Here is a 23,595-nt window from a genome sequence, read left to right as displayed (position 1 = left end):
GGTATCGTCTGCATATTGATGAATTAAACTAAAACCTCCTTGCGGAGTCTCTACACAATTTATAAAATGATCTTTTTTAAGGTATGCCGCTAAGGGTTCTACCGATAAAACATAACAGTAATGCTGATAAAGGGCACCCCTGTCTCACTGATCTCTCAAGAATAAAAGAATCTGTTAAAACCCCATTACATTTTACCCTACTTTTTGCCTTTCTATATAATAATTTTATCCATCCTATTATTCTATTTCCAAACCCATATTTTTCCAGTACCCTAAACATAAAATCATGTTCCACCCTGTCAAAAGCTTTATTAAAATCTATACTTAAAACAATTCCCCCTCTCTTATCGCTATTCATTTTATTTATCACATCTCTAAGTGTAATGATGGTATCAGCTATGTCTCTTCCAGGCACACTATAATTTTGTGTAGGTGCTATAATATCATTTAAAACCATCTTCATCCTATTCGCCAATATCTTAGCTAAAATCTTATAATCTGAATTTAATAAACTAATTGGCCTATAATTTTCTAATTTCATTTTGCTCCCCTTATTTTTATATAAAACCGATATCAGTCCTGTCACCATGGAGTCTGAAACAGTATTATTATCTTCCATATATTGATACACTTCCATTAAAATCGGTGCTAAAAAACTTTCATACATTTTGTAAAACTCTGCAATTAGTCCATCTACTCCAGGACTTTTATTTATTTGTAATCCCTTAATTGCATCTTTCACTTCATCCACTGTTATCTTCCTATCACATATTTGCTTTTCCTCAACACCAATTTGCACATCCACACTACCTAAAATCTCCTTTACACACTCTTCATCCACCTCCCCTTTCTTAAATAAATCCTTATAAAAATTCTGTACAGTTTCTAATATCTCAACATAATCATTTACCACTTCACCCTTTACATTTTCTATCTCACTAATATATGATTTCGTCTGTTTAGTTTTCTCTAAACCAAGAAAAAAAGACGTACATTTCTCCCCTTCTAAAACATACTTTGCCCTACTTCTAATAGATGCCCCCTTACATTTATCTATTTCACATTTGCTCAATTGTGCCTTTAAATCTAAAAACCTTTCAATATTATAAATAGGATCAATATCACATTTCCTCATTTCTTCATTCAATTTTGCTCTTAAATAATTTTCTTCTCTTGTCATCCTACTCCTTTTCTTCCTTGCATATCTAATACTAAAATCTTTTATTTTTTTCTTAACATTTTCCCACCACTGGCACTTATCATTCCCTTTTTGCTTATCCTCCATTTCATGTTCTATCAAAGATTTAAGTTGTATTCCATATTCCTCATCACCTAGATACCTTGCATTCATACACCACACTCCCCCCCCTTTCCCCTCCCTATCTAACCCCACCGAAAATGTTAACCCAGCATGATCACTAAAAGTTGTAAAAATATACTTAATATCCTTCATAAAATTCCTTAACCCTTCATTTACTAAAACCAGATCTATCCGTGTCTGTTTCAAAACCCCTAAAACCACCTGCCTTCTAGAAAATTCTCTCTTGTACGGATTCTCATCCCTCCATATATCAATCATTCCTTTTTCTATCATCATCTTCTTTAAAACCCCCCTAGATACATCACTTCTAAAAATAGCTCCTCTTGTCATATCCAGTCTATCCATTTTAACATTAAAATCCCCAACTACAATACAGTTTCCCTCACACCATTTTCCTATTTCTAAAAATAAATCTTTGCGCTCTATTTCAGTATTAGGCGCATAAATATTTATAATTCTAAAAACCCTACTCATATATTCAAAATCTACAATTAAAATCCTCCCATTATTATCATTATATATCTGTTTCACATTATCCACCACATCCTTCCTCAATAAAATAGCAACCCCACTTGAATTCCCCCTGCCATTGTTAACAAAAATAAAATCTCTCCATATTTTTTTTACTTCTAAAATACATACATTGTCCCAATGTGTTTCTTGCAGGCATAAAATATCCGAATTCTTCATTTTAACTATTCTTTGAAATTTTTCCATTGTTCTTAAACCATTCGCATTGATTGACATACAATTAACCATTCCAATAAATAATAATAAGAAAATATATTTTCTCATTTTCCTCTACCTTTTGTCATGTTTTCTTCCTTTTTCGTCCTTTTTCACCTCCAACGTCACTTTCCTCTTCCTGTAGCTTACCCTTGCTCTATCAATCTTTTCCATGTCTTCTGAATCTGAAATTGCCTCTAAATCCATCTCTTCCAACCAACTCGAATTCTTCTTTCCTGTGCCTTTTGTGCTGCTTGTATCCATTTGCGTCTCCTGTATAGTTGTCAGCATCCCACTCCCCTCCACTTCACCTCCTTCCGAAGCACCCACATAGCCCGAGGTCCCCCCCAAAAACTGTGAGTCCCCAGTGCCTCCACCCATCCCACTCCCGTCCTCCTCCTGAAAACTCCCTCTTCTTATCTCTGAATCCATACTGCCTCCTATTTCCTCCGTCTTCTGTTCCATCTTTTCCCCTCTTCTTTTCTCCGTCTCTCCTCCCTCCACCACGTCTTCTCCTCCATCGTCTTCTTCTACTCGGGGTGATACATCAGCCTCCACAAAAAGATCCTGGCTCCCCTCCTCATTCACAACCTCTCCACATTTGCACTCGTCAGCTCTCATGCGACATCCTTCGCAAAATGCCCTTTCCTTTCCACCTACACATTCTCTTGCATAATGCCCTTGCTTCCCGCACTTATAACATTTAAATTCAGGGCAGTCCTTCACAATATGCCCAGGCTGAATACAAAGCCTACAAACTCTGACCTGCTTATCATGCATGACTCTAAAGTACTCTCCACCTTCAAGCGTATCAAACTTTGTAGAGTACGGCAGTGATTTCACAGTATCAGTGAATTTGACTTTGCAGTATCTCGTGCCATCTGCTATATCCGTGCCTGGCCAAACTCTCCTCCTGATTTCAGAGACTGCTGATACACCCCAGCTACATAGCTTGCCCAATATAGCACTGTCTTCCATGTATACAGGCAGATTCATGAACGACACCACCACTTCCTTCACATTAATATCTCTCGCCAGTATCTTGGTGTCCTTTATTCGTATTCCATCCATTAGCCGTTCTTTTCCTTTTTCATTCCTCATCGTAACTTCATACTTCTTTTCTCCTTTAATTCGGCATCCCACCACCTCTCCACACACCTCCTTAATTGCTCTTAGTAGTTCCATTGTCGTCACTTTGTCTTCTCCTTCCAACTCAATTGCCACCGTGTATTCTTTTCCATATTTCATTCCTTCTTTATCTTCATTTTTCTTCCGTTGCGCATTTTCGTTGTCCTTTTCCATTCCGTTTGTCGTTGCCATGTTGTCCGTCATAATATATCAAAAAATGGGTCCAAAAAAGGCTCTCCCCCAAGCAGAAAACCTGCAAGGGGGAAGACTAACCAAACTTTAAACTATTCAACTGAAGAAAATAATAAATTATATTGCAAAAACCAATTAATTAACAAAAATAGCTCTCGAGCAAACACTCTCCAGCAAACACTCACTCACAGCTCAGACACTCGCACCTGTCGTCACTTCTCCAATCAGGATGGGCGTATTCAGGCTGGTATGGCCGTAAGCGAAGGGCAAACTCTTGGTACACTATATAAAGGCAATGTGTCGCTCACTCATCGGGAGACAGAGGAATGTCCACGTTGTGACTCAACACACTGAAAAAGCTCAAACCTTGCTTACATTTCCAGGCCATATATTTCACTCTTGGGGGGGGGGGGGGGGGGGGGCATATCCTATGTTGACACTTATGACAACTTCATGGACTAGGGCCCTATAAAATACGGCACGGAATCCAGACATTCAAACAGAAATTCAACATTATTCAAAAATGTTTTGAACTAAGGAGGAAGTCAACTAAATCCCTTCAACTTGTTAGAAAATGCATTCATTTGCCCAAGTGAATCATAAGACATGAACAAAATGCATCAGTGATTCGTATTTCCACGCAACTTTCAGAAACGGCACAGGACTGCCCAGTTTCTGTGCGCATGCGTGCGGAGCGCGCGCATGTCTACACTTTGTGTAGCCGTTAGCTTATGAGGCTAATGATATAACCTTCTTCTGGTAGAAAAGGAAAGGCTTCCCCCAAAACCTTCTCAATTAAAAGTTAACTGCAAAGTAGCCTATGCCAGCCTGGCAGAATTATATCATGATTATTTGCATCAATCCAGTGGCCATTTGTTTTGCAAACTCCGCAATAACACGAGCGCTACAACACGAGCGCTACAGCAACACCGCTTAACCAAACTAAGGTCTCTTCCTGGCGCACACTTGCGTTTAAGGGTAACTACAAAAGTGGTCTCCTGATAGGGTTTAAACATTGTCATGGACATCCAATCGTGTTGTTTTTCTATTAATAAAAAAGGTTTATTTTGAGAGCGAAAACCTGCAGAAACAGGGACGAACGGGGAAAAGTAAATGGAGAAAAGGGGGAATTTGGGGGGGGGGGGGGGATCAGGCAAAACATTGAAGGGATTTTACAGGGCCCTAACGGACTACAGACATTGACAGTCTCCTAGCCTAAAAACAAATGCTGAATGTACTGCCTACATTTTGAGGGAAACGCACGGTCCATTATTTGATTTGATCAGGGCAGGGCAGGGAAGCACTAACAAACTGCATTTAGTCCAATAAAAGACATGATATTATTAGGGTGATAAATAAAAGGCAGTTGCTCCACGCATGACACAAGAGAACCCTCTACTGGAGCAAAAAGCTTACAGCACCTGGTATTCCCAGGCGGTCTCCCATCCAAGTACTAACCAGGCCCGACCCTGCTTAGCTTCCGAGATCGGACGAGATCGGGCGTATTCAGGCTGGTATGGCCGTAAGCGAAGGGCAAACTCTTGGTACACTATATAAAGGCAATGTGTCGCTCACTCATCGGGAGACAGAGGAATGTCCACGTTGTGACTCAACACACTGAAAAAGCTCAAACCTTGCTTACATTTCCAGGCCATATATTTCACTCTTGGGGGGGGGGGGGGGGGGGCATATCCTATGTTGACACTTATGACAACTTCATGGACTAGGGCCCTATAAAATACGGCACGGAATCCAGACATTCAAACAGAAATTCAACATTATTCAAAAATGTTTTGAACTAAGGAGGAAGTCAACTAAATCCCTTCAACTTGTTAGAAAATGCATTCATTTGCCCAAGTGAATCATAAGACATGAACAAAATGCATCAGTGATTCGTATTTCCACGCAACTTTCAGAAACGGCACAGGACTGCCCAGTTTCTGTGCGCATGCGTGCGGAGCGCGCGCATGTCTACACTTTGTGTAGCCGTTAGCTTATGAGGCTAATGATATAACCTTCTTCTGGTAGAAAAGGAAAGGCTTCCCCCAAAACCTTCTCAATTAAAAGTTAACTGCAAAGTAGCCTATGCCAGCCTGGCAGAATTATATCATGATTATTTGCATCAATCCAGTGGCCATTTGTTTTGCAAACTCCGCAATAACACGAGCGCTACAACACGAGCGCTACAGCAACACCGCTTAACCAAACTAAGGTCTCTTCTGTTGATAATTCGTTTTACTTGAGACAGGAGACCAAGTGGAGACATAGGACGAGGTGGATAATTTTATAATAAGGCAGGTTTATTCAAGTGTAAAAATATTATGCAAAGCGTGCAGCACGGCTCTTTCTATCTGATCCGTATGGGGTCGTCAGGAAAAGAGAGAGTTTCCACAGTATTACAGTTTTATATATAGACAACAAGCAAAGTAGGTTGATCTGCGAGCCTGGCCTTCCGATTGGACGATCTGGGTCTTGGGTAGTCCTGTACAGGCCTGGTGTCCACGTTCCATTGGTTCCTGAGGTAGTTCTTTGTCTGGAGCTCCAACCCTGAGTTGTGTGTGTCTGAGTGATTGTCATGGGGGAGGGGAGTTGTGGGTGTCGTGCATGTGTCCAATGAGTCCAGCTTATGTCCAATATAAAAGGGAGTGTGTATATTGTGTCAACCATAGCTAATGTTGAGAAGTTGTTAAAACAAGTTACCAATATCTAATACAATTCCTTACAAATCCCCCTCTTCACGTCTCACCAGAGACGTGACATAAAGTATATAAAAAAGACAAAACTAAAGGATAAAATTTGTCAGAAGACAAATTTTTGATTCCCTCTCTTCACGTCTCACAAGAGACGTGACATAAAAGTATATAAAAAGACAAAGCTAAGGGATAAAATTTGTCAGAAGACAAATTTTTGATTCCCTCTCTTCACGTCTCACAAGAGACGTGACATAAAAGTATCTTAGTCCTCAAATAGATAAACAGGTCCAGCTTCCCCATCATCAAGCAATGGGAACATTTGGGCCCTTTCCTGAATAGGGTCTATGGCGGCAGTGATAACACGGCTAGCAAGCGTCCGCGCACATGGAATGCAACAGCACCCACAAAGTACAAGAATGCCTGCAAAAACGGAAATAGATACTAGGATAGAAGAAACCAGCGTCTTATATTTACCAAAAGCATCCATCCATGAGTCCCACATAGAAGTGTCCACTCCAGAATGCTGTTTCATCTTACCATTAAGGGTACGAAGTCCCTCCAATGCTACAGTCAGACTCCCATCCGTAGCTGTGTTATTGGGAATGAAAGTACAACACTGTTCACCAAACATCGCACAGACCCCCCCCCGTTCAGCCAATAACATATCAACCGCGATTCTATTTTGAAATGCCATCAGGGATGTGGCTGCCAATTGTCCATGGACCGCCTCAAAGCCTTGTTGGGTCCAATTGCCCAGTTTCTGGACATTAAAATGAATGTAGTTAATTCTGTCCACATTTTTATTAACTGTACACCACCAACAAAATGATGATTCAAAACCCGCGGCTACTTGGTCAACCAATTTATATTCATCTGGTACCCCCCTGGGGACACCAATTGCATCAAGGTAAGTTGGGTCCCCAGCGGAGGGGCCCACCGTGCGCTTGGTCCTGATAGGCCAAATTTCAGGACCCAGGGCTTGTATACGGGTGAGAAGATCTTGGACGCCTATGGGGTAAACAGAGATGGGCAACAGAAGAGTTACAAGTGCACAGGTACCAGTGGCATTGTGGGGAAGTCTGTCCAACAGACTAGTTCCCCCACACCACCACCACACATCAGCTCTAGACACTGGTTTAAAAATTGCTGTAAGCATGTGAGTGTACCAGCACCAACTATCAGGGAGCTTACCCAACCATGTCCCTCCACCTGTCATGTTTATGCATGTAAAGTTAGCTCTTGCCACACTGGAGGAGAATATCGGTTTCTTGACCACCGTGGTGACTACCGGATAAACAGTGTCCCACTGTGAACATTTCTCAGGTGGGTTGTCTTTGTCCATAAGGGGCAATAGACAGTCTCCGCTAATAGCGGCTGGGACTATGCGGAGCAATGGCCTTGCTCCCATACAAACGACGCAGCTTTGCAGGGTCATATTAGCTGCTTGTTCAGTCAGTAGGAGCCAATTGTTAGAGAACCCTGAGATTCCGGTGGCAGTGAGAATGATATCATCAGGGGTGGTAGGAGTGGTGACCATATTAATAGGACCCCAATCACCTTTCCCCCTAGATGTTAAAACAGTAAACCGGTCAGAAACAGCAGAGGGCTGAGTCTGCTGTGTAATGCAGATTTTTAATGGCCAATAGAGTAGATCCTTGCTAGACTCTACCTGAGGTGCTAGTATAAAATCCTGACAACCCGTCCCAGTACCTGGTCGGATAATTAGTGATAAACCCCAATTACGCAATTTAGTCCTAGTCAGTAACAATCTTTTCCGCCAGATAAGAACTGCTTGCCCTGATGAATAACTGGACCAGTCAGGACCAGTCTCAGCGACCAGGCTCTTCCATGACCACTCCTGAAACCCCCCTCTTGTCATATACCAGTTAAATCTGGTGTACTCCAATGCATGCCCTCCCAGGCCATTCCTAGCTTTACCCAATAACCCCCAAGACAGTGTAATTGTGGTGGTCACATTTACGGGTACACATAAGGTGGTGCTTCTAACCTCTGTTGGAGTGCAGGGTTGGTCGGTGGTTGTAGTGCTTCGTTTGTGTATGGCAGGACTAGTGAGATCGAGGGTAATGTTAGACGTGTCATTAGTGGTTATAATATGTGAGAGGGGTGGATGTGTAAGCTGTTGTATGAGCCATGTGAGAGTTCCTAGGGACACTCCAGTAATGATTATGAAAATAACAAACAAGGGACCTGAAATTCCCATTCTTTCCCAGGGAGTGAGATATCCCGGTCCTAGGCAAGTAGCCTTAGTTCGCGGAAACTGGGGCTGGCGTCCCATTTTCACCAACTAAGGTTTGTTTGGTTGGAGTCGAATTGAGATTGGCCAAATCGGCCCTGACTTCAGTCAGAGTTCTGGAAGGAGTTGGGGCTGGTGTACAATGTGTAAGGTGATGCCAAGGTGCGCCCGATTTACCCTTGACCTGGACTGAGTGTGAAGTAACTTCCTTCACTTCGAACGGTCCAGTCCACCTGGGTTCTAGCCACTTTCTCTTGTGGACTTTCACCCTTACCCAGTCGCCAACTTTTACCTTCTGTGGTGCAGGATCTCCCGTCAGCTCCCCCTGCTGGACCTTGTGAATCTGTTTGGAGAGAGCTGCAGAAAGTTCCGTCAGTTTTCTCACATATTCAGACATTACAATTTGTTGTACATCAAGGGGGGGCATATGACCTCCCTCCCTCGGTGGACCAGGCATGACCCTACCAGTCATTATCTCATGAGGAGAGAGATGAGTGCCTGCACCTGGCGAGGCTCTCATGGCCATCAATGCCAGGGGCAGGGCTTCAACCCACGTCAACTTCGAACCTGCACATACCTTAGCTATTTTAGCCTTAAGGGTCTGATTTGAGCGCTCCACGAGGCCCTGCGATTGGGGCCTGTACACTGACCCAAATTTGTGTACAATGCCAAATCTTTCCTCTACCTGTCTCAGGTGTTTGTTACTGAAGTGGGATCCATTGTCGGATCTGATTTGCCTAGGGACTCCATACCTTGGTATGAGTTCGGTTTGCAGCCACTTAATGACCGATTTTGCATCCTCCCTTGCTGTTGGTATTGCCTCAACCCATTTAGAAAACCTGTCTACCATAACTAACAGGTACCTTTTCCCATTTGTCACATTGTCTTGCCCCATATCTGTGTAATCTATGCTGATGTCCTGAAAACAAGCATTTGGGACTGGGTATGAACCCATGGGCGTTTGATATGGTTTCTTTGGATTGTGTCTACCACAAATGCTACACTCGTCACAAAACAAATCTGTCATGTCTTTCATGTGGGGGTGCCACCAGATGTGGGACACCTTCTGTAAAGTTTTCAGTTTGCCTTCGTGTGTGGGCCCATGAGCTTCTCGTAATAGTTCTGGACAGAGGTTTGCAGGGGCCACTAGTCTGCCATCATGGCATCTCCACAGTTCATCAGGTCCTTTGGTGGCCCCTTTCTGTCCCCATACTGAGTGTTCATAGGGTCCTGCTGAAAACTGGAGTTCTTTTATGTGTTGCCCTGTGAGCTCAGTCCGAGCTGGTTGAATCTGAAGTATCATTTGTCTCGGGGTGTATCCACCAGCTTTCTTGGCTGCTTTGTCAGCTGCATCATTTCCCTTGCTGACTCTGTTTTTCAGTTGTTGATGTCCTTTACACTTCATGATGGCCACCTTCTTAGGTAGTGAGACTGATTTGATCAGTTTTTCCATCTGAGTCTTGTGTTTGATTGGCATGTTTCCTGTGGTGGTGAAGTTGCGTCTAACCCATTGTGGTCCATCAGTATGGACTGCTCCATGAGCATACGCTGAGTCGGTGTAGATGTTTACAGTCTTTCCTTCAGCTCTTTCCAGAGCTTGTGTCAACCCTATGATTTCAGCTAACTGGGCTGATGCAGGTTGTGTGATAATGGCCGATTCCAAAGTCACATGTGATCTATCCGGGAGCTGCTGCACCACTGCGTATGCTGCTATGTTCCCTTCCTCTCCTCTATAGCAGCATCCATCTGTGTATAACCATAGGTCCGGGTTGGTGAGTGGTTCGTTCCCCAGGTCAGGTCTCAGTTTCAGTTCTTGTGCAGCTCTTTCTGCACAGGAGTGGGGTAGACCTTCTTCAGCATTAAGTGCGTCTGCCATGTTTTTGTCAGTGTTGACAAATGTGATGTGTGATTGTGTGCATTTATTCTGGATTTTCGTTTTTCTTTCAACGCTGAACGTGAATTCTTTGCTCATCAGATATGCTGCAACCCCATGGTGGGTGTGTATTTCCAATGGATGGCACATTACCAAATGGGCTGTTTTTTCAATAGCTTTTGCCACTGCAGCTACATACCTGGAACATGTGGTTTGTCCTACTTCGATGTGGTCCAATTTGGAGGAGTGATACATCAACACTCTTCTCTCCCCCTCTTGTTTCTGAAAAAGGATGGATGATGTGAATCCTTCCTTTTCAGAAACATCCAGATGGAATTTGTTTTTGTAGTCAGGTGATGTCAATGCTGCTGCCACTGAGAGATCTGTTTTCAAGAGTGCAAAAGCCTTTGATGCTTCAGTGGTCCATGTCAATGACGAGTGTAGGTTCCTTGGTCCCGCCTCTCGCACTATTTCTCTCAGTGGCTCAGTTCTGGCAGTGTAGTCTGGGATGTGTGTTCGGCTGTACCCTGTCAAACCAAGGAAAGACAACATTCCCGACACCGTGATGGGGCGTGGATGATGAAGTATCGAGTCTCTGTGGCTTTTGGAGAGTCCTGCTCCTTCTCCTGAGATTTCTCTGCCAAGGAAAAGGACAGTTCTGCGACAGGTCTGGACTTTGCTCATTTTGACTTTGTATCCTTTGACGGCCAGAAAGTCCAGTAGTGTTTTTGTCATCTGTAGACAGAGATCAGAAGTGGGAGCCCCCAACAAAAGGTCATCTACATATTGGATCAGTATCACACCTTCTGGGATTTCCAACTCTGCCAGGTGTGTTTTTAGGATATGATTGAATATTCCGGGTGAACACCTGTAACCCTGTGGAAGAACAAAATAAGTGTACTGTTGATGTTCATACGTGAAAGCAAAGAGTGGCTGAGAGGCTTCATCAAGTGGGATGCTGAAGAAAGCATTAGCCAGATCCACCACCGTGAAGTATTGGTGTTTTGGAGACAGATTGCTCAGAGTGATGTGAGGGTCAGGGACAGGTAGGTCTATAGGTGCAGTAACTTCATTTACTGCTCGGAAGTCTTGAACCATCCGGTATGTTTCTCCTCCGGCTTTCAGCACTGGTAGAATCGGCGTGTTCCATGGAGATACAGTTCGATAGATAACCTGTGCTCTCAGTAACCCATCAATGGTCGGTTCGATCCCCATGATCTGTTCGGGTTTCAAACGGTATTGAGTTCGGTAGATAGGTATTTGATCTGGGTTCAGTAGGGTGATGGTGACCGGTGTCACCTGTAATTGGCCCACATCAAAAGGGGTGTGAGTCCATAACCTTTCATCTATGGTGGAGATCAATGCTTTGGTAGATGGGTGGTCGGTGTATGGCTTACCATGGTGTCTTGGCAGGGTCAGTCGTTCTGGAAGACAGTGTTCTTCAGTGTCAACAGTCATGAACCTCCACATGTTTTCAGTGGTGGCCTTGTGTATTCCCGGTGTTTGGGTGGGTTCCCACTGAAGTTTGGATGCTCGTCTGATCATAGGGCCCAGGCTCCTTGCTTCAAAACCGTTTCCCACCGCTAGTGTAACATGGGGAGCTGACTCCTCCCCTAGTAGGTACCAGGATTTCAAATGAGGTGGTAGGATGACTGGTGCTGCCACCCCCTCTTGTCCACACACAATGGTGCAACACCTGATGGATGGCGTTAGGTGCATCATGTTCTCATCCCAGTCATCAATGTATGTGTTCACGTCATTGTCAGTCACATTCAATGTACAGTGAATCTCAGCTTGTGGGGTCTTGTATGGGTGTAATGCATAGATCTGTGATTTCAGTTGATTGAACTTAAATTGGACCTCCGGAGTCCCAGGACCTGTCTCAATGCATTTTAGCCAATAGATTTCTTGTGTTGCTGACAACACAGGGGTTGGGATGATAGGTAACATCAGTACACTGACAGGGTGGGCAGGTGTTGAGGGAATAGGATCAATGGAGACCTCCACACCCTTCTCAGTGAGGTATATTGAACATTTTAGTTTGCACAGTAGGTCCCTTCCTAGGAGGTTAATTGGACAATTTGGACAGTATAGGAACTGATGCTTCAAATTGGAAGGGCCCCATGAAAAAAGCAATGGAATGGTCTTGTTTTGTGCTTCGGGTGTTCCTGATACCCCCACCACCTGTATTGTTTCCGAAGAGAGTGGTTGACGAGATCTTATGGCAGAATACGTACATCCTGTATCTACCAGAAATTGGTGGGTCACTCCCTCCACCTCACACATGATAGTTGGTTCGGTGTGTAGTGGAAAATGTTGACCCCCATTCTCGTTCTGTGGTGGTGGGCAGCTTCAGGACCATGGGGCATATTCATCTGACATGCCCTGGAAAAGAGGAGGTGGTTGCTGATTTGGGTCTGGGTTTGGGTGATTATATGCAGGTTGAGGCCCCGCACGTGGTTGGTACATCTGTGGCCGGACTCCTCCACGTCCTCTTGGGTTGGTTTGTCGTGCCCGATTGGTCATCCAGTAATGTTGGGTCGGTGTCAATGGGTATGGGCACTGACGTGCCATATGTCCAGTTTGTTTACAATTGTAGCAGTTCATTGGTCGTGCTTGACCTGTCCCCCAGGGTGATGGGTATCGTGGTTGTTGTCCCCATGTTGAAGGATAGTCTTGTTGTGTTGGTTGATAGTATGGTGGGATATCCATGGGTAATGGCTGATCCAGGAGTTGTGATGGTAGGTTAGGTCCCTGTGGGGTTGACATGGGGGGTTGTTGTAGCTGTATCATTTGTGAAACCGTTTTTTTAATGATTTGTGAGATGTCTGGTTGATCTTCAGCCACCATCTGTTTCTTGGGTTTTTCTCCTTTCTGGGCCTCTTTCAATTGTAGTTTCAAAAGTTGTACCTGTAGGGACTGGACTTGTGTTTCAGCCCCTCCCTTATCCTTATTGTATTGGGTGATGTGGTGATGCACATGGGAATTGAACTGAGCCTGGGGAAGTGCCATTAACCCCACCGTGGCCCTAAGTTTAGTTCGAACCTCAATTGGGGCACCGCTCACCACCATCTCCTTCCACATGCTGACCGTGGTGCCAGTATGGTCATATGGTTCTTCATGAACAGTTCTCCATGTGGTCTTCGCTCTGTCTAAGTAGGCTGCCGGTTGTTCCCCTGGATTGATGGTAAATGATGAAAGGGTTGCATGGTTTCGTTCTGTGGGATATGCCCTTCTCAACACTGCCCACAATTCCGCTCGGAAGTCTTCCTGGGCCAGTGCAGCCGGGGCTGTGGCAAGATCTGCCTCTCTTATCAGAGCACTCATGGTGGTATGGTCTGTTGCTCTAGCCAGAAGGGCCCTCATGTCACCTAGACAGAGCCGTAGGCCTGATGTCAGTGTTTGCAGTTGAAGGAGCCATGCAGAGGCACCCCCATGCAGGCTGGGTAATTGTCCCATCAAAGTGGTAAGGTCTGTTATTTTCCAGGGTTGGTATTCTTCATGCCCTCCGTCTGGAGTGGGTCTCAACGGCATCTGCATCTCCGACCCTCCTCGTCCTCCATGTTGGGGATCCCAGTCTGCCCTGGACGAGACTCCCCTGCTGTTCTGTTCCCTGAGTCGAACGGACTGTCTAATAGGTTCGACCAAATCCGTCACCTTCCCCATCATTACCCCTTTTATATGGTACGAGCCCTCTCCACGTTCAGCATCTTCTATCATAGATCTGGCCAGTGCCAGTGACTCCCTGAGGTCTCGCTCCACCTCCTCTTCATCTTGTCCTGTTTTATTCTCACCTTCATCGTCCTTGTTGTGGTTCCTTCTTAATGAGGCCCCAGAGGAACATTGTCCTGGTGACGACCACGACCCTTCAGAGACTATTTGACTATCCCCCTGTGTTCTGTTTCTGAACCAGTCTGGGTTTGGAGTGGAAGAAAACTGAATCAGCTCTCTGTCTTCTCTCTTCAAAGGGCCTGGTTGAGACCCATTACCCCCCTCTTGTGGGTTTTTTAGTAGAGACCCACCATGTCCCTGTAGTGAGGCGGGGTTCGAACCACCCCCACGTCCCTGTGTGTGCGCTCTGTCCCTCTCCTTCCTTTCTCGATGATCAGGCCTCTCTTCACACACGAGTTGCCCTTCTTGGATCCCTAAAGTCATGCTTCCTTTTAGGTGTCCTTCATGCACCACAAACACTGGTGCCTGTACCACAGCAGGGGTCAAAAAAGGGTTTTGAGGGAGGTGGCTGAATGGATTTTGAGAATAGGGAGGTGGTGTTATTTTCTCTCCCTGTGGCAGTTCCGGGTATAGTTGGGTGGGGGCCGATGGGGTTGCTATGGTGGTAGGTGGGGCATCATTATTGTTGGGCCTGCCTTCTTTGGTGTCAGTTGGGGCTTCAGTGGCCACCCCCATCATATCAGGTTTCCTGTACGGGAGTGCTCTTCTAATTTCTTCAATTGCCCAAATTCCTATTTTCAGCTCAGCCTCTGCTCTTTCCCTATGCTTTGTTCCTTCCTTTTTGAATAAGTGGTTCTTATTCCTCTCAACTTCACGTTCTATCCCTTCCTTTACTACTTCCTCTAATTCCTTCTCCATAGTGAGGAGTTGCCCTTTTGATGGGGCCACCCCACTGAGGTATCCTGCTTGGGTCCATTTTAGCCTCACACCTTCCCAAACCTTCTCAACTTCCTTATACTGCATCTTTCCCCCTGATCTATCTTTCATTCTCTGATCTAAGTATTCATTGAATTTGTGTTTGGGGACGGTGGTCGTGGCCATTTTGTCGTTAAGCTATGTCTGGCTCTATGCTATTTTGGTGCACTCAGCCCATCACTGGCCAAAACTAACAATGTATCTCTGGTGCTGCCACAGTCTTATCTCTGGTGTCTGTCTCCCCCTTGTGTACAAAGAATGTTATTGCTTTATGTTTGGCGAATTAATTAAATACTTTCCCAAAGTATTTCGGCAATATCCTTTGGAACACTCTACTAGTATTATCTAGCGCTTCTATTTTAAATATAATAATAATTTTAGTAACTATTTTCAAACAGTTATTATTCGTTTTCACTTTTTCAATTATTTAAATACTTTGCCAAAACATTTCAGAAATGTCCTTTCGTGACATTATATTAGTATATTCAAGCGTTTCTAGAATAAATATTTAATTAATTCTAGGACTCATTTTTCTCAAAAACTAATTAAAAAACTGAAAACTCAAAAACTAACTTAATTAATTAAATACTTTCCCAAAGTATTTCAAACGTGTCCTTTTAGGACAATATATGGTGTATCCTAGCGCTTCTAGAATAATTATCAAATTAATTCTAACCCTTAAGGATTTACCAACAGCACCAGAGGGAAAAACCAGGTCAATTTATCAGCAGAAAAATAGCTGCTTCACAGCAGCTCCCACAATCTGACTCGGCGGTCACTTAAACACAGCCTCAACCTAGCATATGGCTAATTAGTAGCAATCGGTCTCGTGGAACGTTCAATCACTCTCATTAATTTGGAGAGTTTCAGGTTTAATACCATTACTCCTATTTCAAGCTTAGATTTATCACCGATGCTCCTAGTTGAAGAATATTTCGACTAGTCCCAGATTACTAATGCGACTTGAATCCCAATACGCCAAGCTTAGATTTATCACCGATGCTTCTAGTGGAGTGCCATATCCACTAGCCTCAGATTACTAATACGACTTGAACAGGCTACATTACATTTCAACACTTTGAGTTTCAAGTTTAATACCATTACTCCTATATCAAGCTTAGATTTATCCCCGATGCTCCTAGTGGTGTGCCATGTCCACTAGTCCCAGATTACTAATTCGACTTGAACGGCGTCAAGCTTAGGTTTATCCCCGATACTCCTAGTTGAAGAACAATTCAACTAGTTCCAGATTACTAATTCGACTTGATCAGCCTCAAGCTTAGATTTATCCCCGATACTCCTAGTTGAAGAATAATTCAACTAGTTCCAGATTACTAATTCGACTTGATTTTATACTTCGCAAATATCTTTACACAATGCCTTAGATTCTAAACAATTCCACATAAATTTAGCAACAATTCACTCACCTCAGTACTTCTGATCATTAAATTTAGATATTGGCTATAATACAATATGCAGATTTTGATTAAACCGGCTCTGCTTACCTTAATATTTTCGAGCTCTTTGATCAGTTTCCTGGGTGAGTTGAATCGCCGACGTCTCCCTCGAGCGGGTCACCTCTCCTTCTTGAATCTTTCTCCCTCTCGTCTCCTGTCCGATGAATTTTCTATTGGGCCGAATTCAAATATGTTTTAACCATCCTCTGCTACCAAGTCTGTTGATAATTCGTTTTACTTGAGACAGGAGACCAAGTGGAGACATAGGACGAGGTGGATAATTTTATAATAAGGCAGGTTTATTCAAGTGTAAAAATATTATGCAAAGCGTGCAGCACGGCTCTTTCTATCTGATCCGTATGGGGTCGTCAGGAAAAGAGAGAGTTTCCACAGTATTACAGTTTTATATATAGACAACAAGCAAAGTAGGTTGATCTGCGAGCCTGGCCTTCCGATTGGACGATCTGGGTCTTGGGTAGTCCTGTACAGGCCTGGTGTCCACGTTCCATTGGTTCCTGAGGTAGTTCTTTGTCTGGAGCTCCAACCCTGAGTTGTGTGTGTCTGAGTGATTGTCATGGGGGAGGGGAGTTGTGGGTGTCGTGCATGTGTCCAATGAGTCCAGCTTATGTCCAATATAAAAGGGAGTGTGTATATTGTGTCAACCATAGCTAATGTTGAGAAGTTGTTAAAACAAGTTACCAATATCTAATACAATTCCTTACACTTCCTGGCGCACACTTGCGTTTAAGGGTAACTACAAAAGTGGTCTCCTGATAGGGTTTAAACATTGTCATGGACATCCAATCGTGTTGTTTTTCTATTAATAAAAAAGGTTTATTTTGAGAGCGAAAACCTGCAGAAACAGGGACGAACGGGGAAAAGTAAATGGAGAAAAGGGGGAATTTGGGGGGGGGGGGGATCAGGCAAAACATTGAAGGGATTTTACAGGGCCCTAACGGACTACAGACATTGACAGTCTCCTAGCCTAAAAACAAATGCTGAATGTACTGCCTACATTTTGAGGGAAACGCACGGTCCATTATTTGATTTGATCAGGGCAGGGCAGGGAAGCACTAACAAACTGCATTTAGTCCAATAAAAGACATGATATTATTAGGGTGATAAATAAAAGGCAGTTGCTCCACGCATGACACAAGAGAACCCTCTACTGGAGCAAAAAGCTTACAGCACCTGGTATTCCCAGGCGGTCTCCCATCCAAGTACTAACCAGGCCCGACCCTGCTTAGCTTCCGAGATCGGACGAGATCGGGCGTATTTCTTTTTTTCTCTTTTATTATGAAGAAACACATAACATTTACAACATTCAATCAACAATCAAAAGGTTGAACAATTCATCCTTTTACAAAATCAAAAAAAGAAAAGAAAATAAAACCTATTAGAAACACAATCATCCACCAAAACCAATTAATAATTAAAAACAAGTTTTCCATTCGACCCAATTTCAATAAAATTGCTCCCCCACACAAACAATTTTTCAAAATTACATCCACCATATTTATATATTACTTCTATATCTTTCTCTAACATACTTCTAAATAAAACCTCTACACTCACAATTTTCCCTTCATAATGTCCCAAATTCCTTCTTAGTCTTACAGCGTATCTGGCATGACTAAGAACAAAATTCATCAAATTAAAATTAATAACTTTGCTTTTCCCAGTTAAACCAAAAAGAAACAACCTCCTCCACTCAACCCCAGCAACAATCTCTTCTCCCCACTGTTGTACTAAAATCCCCTTTAAAAACTTATGAAACTCATCTAATCTACTACATTCAACAAAAAAGTGCATAAAATTTTCCACCCCCGTACCACAAATATCACATTCTCTTTTAATATCTCTATTTATTTGATGTAAAACCACGTTCGTAAAAATTCTATTATGTTTCATTTTAAAATCATTGTCTTCACATTCTATAGAATTATATTTTACATTTACATTCTTCCATATTGATTTTACATCTATATTTGCAAACACCCTAGACCACACTTTTTCCGAAGCAGGAGTTTTTATCTCTCTTAAAATACATTTTTCATAAACTTTTTTAACTTTCAAACCTGACAAATCATGCTTCTTCCCATTACCTTCATAATATAAAACCGGTAAACCCCTAGCTCTTGTTGCCACCTCTTTATTTATTAAAACACCCCACTCCCCAGGAAGACATCCTAATATTCTCTTATACATGTTCTCCACAGTAGTTCTACTTATTTCATCATTTTCTTCAACCACATTATCAAATATTGCCTGACTTGGAAGGAACCCCGGAATTACCTCATATAAGATGTCCCCAATCTGTCTCATCCCAGCCCTCATAAAATATTTACAAAACAACATCTTATTATTATACTGTATCTTGGGATTTAAAAAAATTGGCTGATTTAAAATATTGTCTAAAATGGTACACTCATAATAAATATTTGGTAAAAACTCCCCCCAAGCCTCAAACACTTCTCTATAAAACAAAGGTATATTACCTAACATTTCCTTTTTCATACACATCAATAAACCATTGTCCCCCATCCTCCCAACCTCCTGCAAATACTCCTTAAAAAATCTTTTCCATCCATAATCTAATTCCCCATATAAATATTTACGTACCATTTTGACTCTAATTGCTGTTTTCCTCACATTTAAATCCACCAACTTCAAGCCCCCCTCCTCATAACCTGCAATCAAAGTTTTAAAAGCTATTTTCACCCCCTTCCCTTCCCATAAAAAATCAACTACAATTTTATTCATTTCAGATAAAACCCATTCTGGCATATCCAAAACATTCATTACATAAATAAAAATTGACATCAACAATGAATTTATGACAATTACTTTCCCTTTTAATTTCAAAGACCTCCCCCTCCACATATTTACCACCTTCCTAACTTTGTTTATAACCCCACTCCATGTCATATCCCTAGCTTCCTGTTCCTTCACCCCTAAAAACACACCTAACACCTTAAAATAATCATTTACCATTTTAAAAGGAAAAATCTCCTCATTAATCTTCCCAACATACATTATTACTGACTTCTCCATATTCACTTTTGCTCCTGAGGCTTTCTCATATACTTTAAAACACTCCATCACCCTTTTAACACTTTCCTCATCTCTAACTGTTATTGTGGTATCGTCTGCATATTGATGAATTAAACTAAAACCTCCTTGCGGAGTCTCTACACAATTTATAAAATGATCTTTTTTAAGGTATGCCGCTAAGGGTTCTACCGATAAAACATACAGTAATGCTGATAAAGGGCACCCCTGTCTCACTGATCTCTCAAGAATAAAAGAATCTGTTAAAACCCCATTACATTTTACCCTACTTTTTGCCTTTCTATATAATAATTTTATCCATCCTATTATTCTATTTCCAAACCCATATTTTTCCAGTACCCTAAACATAAAATCATGTTCCACCCTGTCAAAAGCTTTATTAAAATCTATACTTAAAACAATTCCCCCTCTCTTATCGCTATTCATTTTATTTATCACATCTCTAAGTGTAATGATGGTATCAGCTATGTCTCTTCCAGGCACACTATAATTTTGTGTAGGTGCTATAATATCATTTAAAACCATCTTCATCCTATTCGCCAATATCTTAGCTAAAATCTTATAATCTGAATTTAATAAACTAATTGGCCTATAATTTTCTAATTTCATTTTGCTCCCCTTATTTTTATATAAAACCGATATCAGTCCTGTCACCATGGAGTCTGAAACAGTATTATTATCTTCCATATATTGATACACTTCCATTAAAATCGGTGCTAAAAAACTTTCATACATTTTGTAAAACTCTGCAATTAGTCCATCTACTCCAGGACTTTTATTTATTTGTAATCCCTTAATTGCATCTTTCACTTCATCCACTGTTATCTTCCTATCACATATTTGCTTTTCCTCAACACCAATTTGCACATCCACACTACCTAAAATCTCCTTTACACACTCTTCATCCACCTCCCCTTTCTTAAATAAATCCTTATAAAAATTCTGTACAGTTTCTAATATCTCAACATAATCATTTACCACTTCACCCTTTACATTTTCTATCTCACTAATATATGATTTCGTCTGTTTAGTTTTCTCTAAACCAAGAAAAAAAGACGTACATTTCTCCCCTTCTAAAACATACTTTGCCCTACTTCTAATAGATGCCCCCTTACATTTATCTATTTCACATTTGCTCAATTGTGCCTTTAAATCTAAAAACCTTTCAATATTATAAATAGGATCAATATCACATTTCCTCATTTCTTCATTCAATTTTGCTCTTAAATAATTTTCTTCTCTTGTCATCCTACTCCTTTTCTTCCTTGCATATCTAATACTAAAATCTTTTATTTTTTTCTTAACATTTTCCCACCACTGGCACTTATCATTCCCTTTTTGCTTATCCTCCATTTCATGTTCTATCAAAGATTTAAGTTGTATTCCATATTCCTCATCACCTAGATACCTTGCATTCATACACCACACTCCCCCCCCTTTCCCCTCCCTATCTAACCCCACCGAAAATGTTAACCCAGCATGATCACTAAAAGTTGTAAAAATATACTTAATATCCTTCATAAAATTCCTTAACCCTTCATTTACTAAAACCAGATCTATCCGTGTCTGTTTCAACTCCCCTAAAACCACCTGCCTTCTAGAAAATTCTCTCTTGTACGGATTCTCATCCCTCCATATATCAATCATTCCTTTTTCTATCATCATCTTCTTTAAAACCCCCCTAGATACATCACTTCTAAAAATAGCTCCTCTTGTCATATCCAGTCTATCCATTTTAACATTAAAATCCCCAACTACAATACAGTTTCCCTCACACCATTTTCCTATTTCTAAAAATAAATCTTTGCGCTCTATTTCAGTATTAGGCGCATAAATATTTATAATTCTAAAAACCCTACTCATATATTCAAAATCTACAATTAAAATCCTCCCATTATTATCATTATATATCTGTTTCACATTATCCACCACATCCTTCCTCAATAAAATAGCAACCCCACTTGAATTCCCCCTGCCATTGTTAACAAAAATAAAATCTCTCCATATTTTTTTTACTTCTAAAATACATACATTGTCCCAATGTGTTTCTTGCAGGCATAAAATATCCGAATTCTTCATTTGAACTATTCTTTGAAATTTTTCCATTGTTCTTAAACCATTCGCATTGATTGACATACAATTAACCATTCCAATAAATAATAATAAGAAAATATATTTTCTCATTTTCCTCTACCTTTTGTCATGTTTTCTTCCTTTTTCGTCCTTTTTCACCTCCAACGCCACTTTCCTCTTCCTGTAGCTTACCCTTGCTCTATCAATCTTTTCCATGTCTTCTGAATCTGAAATTGCCTCTAAATCCATCTCTTCCAACCAACTCGAATTCTTCTTTCCTGTGCCTTTTGTGCTGCTTGTATCCATTTGCGTCTCCTGTATAGTTGTCAGCATCCCACTCCCCTCCACTTCACCTCCTTCCGAAGCACCCACATAGCCCGAGGCCCCCCCCAAAAACTGTGAGTCCCCAGTGCCTCCACCCATCCCACTCCCGTCCTCCTCCTGAAAACTCCCTCTTCTTATCTCTGAATCCATACTGCCTCCTATTTCCTCCGTCTTCTGTTCCATCTTTTCCCCTCTTCTTTTCTCCGTCTCTCCTCCCTCCACCACGTCTTCTCCTCCATCGTCTTCTTCTACTCGGGGTGATACATCAGCCTCCACAAAAAGATCCTGGCTCCCCTCCTCATTCACAACCTCTCCACATTTGCACTCGTCAGCTCTCATGCGACATCCTTCGCAAAATGCCCTTTCCTTTCCACCTACACATTCTCTTGCATAATGCCCTTGCTTCCCGCACTTATAACATTTAAATTCAGGGCAGTCCTTCACAATATGCCCAGGCTGAATACAAAGCCTACAAACTCTGACCTGCTTATCATGCATGACTCTAAAGTACTCTCCACCTTCAAGCGTATCAAACTTTGTAGAGTACGGCAGTGATTTCACAGTATCAGTGAATTTGACTTTGCAGTATCTCGTGCCATCTGCTATATCCGTGCCTGGCCAAACTCTCCTCCTGATTTCAGAGACTGCTGATACACCCCAGCTACATAGCTTGCCCAATATAGCACTGTCTTCCATGTATACAGGCAGATTCATGAACGACACCACCACTTCCTTCACATTAATATCTCTCGCCAGTATCTTGGTGTCCTTTATTCGTATTCCATCCATTAGCCGTTCTTTTCCTTTTTCATTCCTCATCGTAACTTCATACTTCTTTTCTCCTTTAATTCGGCATCCCACCACCTCTCCACACACCTCCTTAATTGCTCTTAGTAGTTCCATTGTCGTCACTTTGTCTTCTCCTTCCAACTCAATTGCCACCGTGTATTCTTTTCCATATTTCATTCCTTCTTTATCTTCATTTTTCTTCCGTTGCGCATTTTCGTTGTCCTTTTCCATTCCGTTTGTCGTTGCCATGTTGTCCGTCATAATATATCAAAAAATGGGTCCAAAAAAGGCTCTCCCCCAAGCAGAAAACCTGCAAGGGGGAAGACTAACCAAACTTTAAACTATTCAACTGAAGAAAATAATAAATTATATTGCAAAAACCAATTAATTAACAAAAATAGCTCTCGAGCAAACACTCTCCAGCAAACACTCACTCACAGCTCAGACACTCGCACCTGTCGTCACTTCTCCAATCAGGATGGGCGTATTCAGGCTGGTATGGCCGTAAGCGAAGGGCAAACTCTTGGTACACTATATAAAGGCAATGTGTCGCTCACTCATCGGGAGACAGAGGAATGTCCACGTTGTGACTCAACACACTGAAAAAGCTCAAACCTTGCTTACATTTCCAGGCCATATATTTCACTCTTGGGGGGGGGGGGGGGGGGCATATCCTATGTTGACACTTATGACAACTTCATGGACTAGGGCCCTATAAAATACGGCACGGAATCCAGACATTCAAACAGAAATTCAACATTATTCAAAAATGTTTTGAACTAAGGAGGAAGTCAACTAAATCCCTTCAACTTGTTAGAAAATGCATTCATTTGCCCAAGTGAATCATAAGACATGAACAAAATGCATCAGTGATTCGTATTTCCACGCAACTTTCAGAAACGGCACAGGACTGCCCAGTTTCTGTGCGCATGCGTGCGGAGCGCGCGCATGTCTACACTTTGTGTAGCCGTTAGCTTATGAGGCTAATGATATAACCTTCTTCTGGTAGAAAAGGAAAGGCTTCCCCCAAAACCTTCTCAATTAAA

At 42.1% G+C, this 23,595-nt stretch overlaps 1 non-coding gene across 1 annotated transcript; it reads right to left on the bottom strand.

Moving 5' to 3' along the window:
* Positions 1–4,776: 4,776 nt before the first annotated feature.
* On the bottom strand, positions 4,777–4,895 carry LOC120036389. Its single transcript, XR_005474482.1, has one exon. It is a non-coding gene; the product is annotated as a 5S ribosomal RNA (ribosomal RNA).
* Positions 4,896–23,595: the final 18,700 nt, after the last annotated feature.

The sequence above is a fragment of the Salvelinus namaycush genome, unplaced genomic scaffold (assembly GCF_016432855.1).
Source record: "Salvelinus namaycush isolate Seneca unplaced genomic scaffold, SaNama_1.0 Scaffold1326, whole genome shotgun sequence".
NCBI lineage: Eukaryota > Metazoa > Chordata > Actinopteri > Salmoniformes > Salmonidae > Salvelinus > Salvelinus namaycush.
The sequence above is the reverse complement of the archived record's forward strand: the minus strand, read 5'-3'. Positions and strand labels throughout refer to the sequence as shown.